This window comes from Kryptolebias marmoratus, linkage group LG4 (assembly GCF_001649575.2).
Source record: "Kryptolebias marmoratus isolate JLee-2015 linkage group LG4, ASM164957v2, whole genome shotgun sequence".
NCBI lineage: Eukaryota > Metazoa > Chordata > Actinopteri > Cyprinodontiformes > Rivulidae > Kryptolebias > Kryptolebias marmoratus.
The window spans coordinates 1,063,554-1,065,675 of NC_051433.1; positions in this window are offsets into that span (position 1 = coordinate 1,063,554).

The following is a 2,122-nucleotide window of genomic DNA, read 5'->3' on the forward strand; positions in this document are numbered from 1 at the left end:
TAAACGAAATAAACATTTGAAATATATGAGTTTGTATGTAATGTATGAATATAATATACAAGTTTCACTTTTTAAATGGAATTACTGAAATCAATCTACTTTTTCATGATATTCTAATTTTATGACCAGCACCTGTAGATGAAATCCTCTCTGAGCCGCTGTAAGTCTGAGTTTGTCCACAGGGGGGCAGCACTGCTCCACCTCAGCAGACCTGGCAGAGAAGAAGAAGGTAATGAGGGACAGATGTCCTCTGATGAGACACATGTTTGTTTCTGGAACTTTCTAAGTAAAACCTTTAATTAGTCTCAACATTCTGAGGGCTTTTATTTTGCCTTGAGGAGGACTTCCTGCTCAGACCTGATGGTGGTTGGGGGGGGTCTGTGGTTCCCTGGTTGTGTGGTTCTGTGGGTCTGTGGTTCCCTGGTTCTGTGGTTCTGTGGTTCTGTGGGTCTCTGGGTTCGGACCTGCTGCCTCTGCAGTCACATGACTTGCATGTTGGGTTAAACGAGTCTTCTTCCTGGCCATGAGCGTGCACGTGTCTGTGTCTCTGTGCGTCAGCCACTGTTATGGACTGCTGACCCAGGACAGGGGACAGGGGACAGGGGACAGGGGACAGGGGACAGGGGACCCAGATGATGTGTGGTGTGGGACACAAAAACACTCAAACTGCTCTTCATCATCCTTAATGATCAGAAACGTCTTCCTCAGGATTTATCTGTCGTCACATGAAGAGAAGAAGAGCATCTGCAGCCTGGTTCTTCTGAGGCCTGTGTGCGTGTGTGTGCGTGTGTGTGTGTGCGTGTGTGTGTGTTTACACAGCAGGCCTGCAGTTCCTAACAAAGAGCAGCTCCAACATCCATATTTAGAGCGTCAGAAGGTCCAGCAGCTCTGCTTGTGTACGAGTGGGAGTCAGGATTTATCCCCCATATGGTTTGTTTCTGTCTCGTTGTTCCTCAGGAGCTCAGAGAGAAGTTCTGCTGCGTTCTGTGGAACCAAAGAACGTTTCAAAGAGAGACAACAAGCGGTCCTCTGCGTGTGTGAGAACGAGCTGAAGTTTGGATTCTGGTTAATAAATCTGAGATGTTTTCAGTCTCAGTTTTAATCAAAGCTGCTGAGAGCTGAAGTCCTCGACAGATAAAGAAGGATCCGTGAGTAAAATGTAAATAAACACCAGAATATAACATTATAAAGTTCACAACAAAACAGAAAATATTTTATAAATATCAGTAATAACTCGTTCTGAATTTCATGGCAGCAAGAAAAGCATGTTTGGGATTAATCCCCTGATTGGAGCTAAAATCCTGTTTTTAGTGTTTTTAGTGACTCAGCTGAAGAAATCAGATCAAACTGCTGCTGGAAACAAAGAACCAGTTTAGAGTCAACTCTGATTCAGTTTAGGAGAGTTTTTCTGTCTGAATGAGGTCAGAGGTCAAATCATTCAGGACCAAAGGACAGAAACTGGGAGATCAATCAGTTTCTGTGATCTGTGACGGATCCCAGGAAAGTCTGGATCAGGACCGGAGACGACCTGAAACAGAAGGAATGAAACAAAGCCTAAAACTGATCACAGATCAGCCGGTCATCGTTTCATCAGAGAAATGTTTTGTCTTTTAACTCAACTAACTGTCAGAATCCACAGACAGGAATAAAATCCATCATCTGGTTCCTAAAACAGATAAAAAGTTAATTCTTGAACGTCTGATCTGACTCCCAGGACCAATCAGCTGTAAGACAGCAGCAGCATCTTCTCTTCCTCTGTGTCGGTGGAACCAGCAGCAGACGGAGGCTGAGGCGTGTGGGTGTCAGGTCCACAAACTGAATAATCAATACCAAACAAGAGCAGGAAGTTAGGAAGGAAAGGGACGGAGACGTGGAAGGGAGACAAAGACACAGAGGGGGTGGCAGACAATAAAAGCTGCACTGAGGCCGTCAGCTGAAGGCGGAGGATGAGGAGAGATGGAGAAGGTGTGGGAGGAAGAGAGACAAACAAAAAGGAAGGATGGGACGGGTTGGAGTCTCTGAGGGGGAGGCAAAGACAGCTTTAGGTGGATGGACGGATGGACGGGCGGACGGACGGACAAATCAAACCCAGGAGACGTTCTCCTCTGCGCAGCAGCAGAGT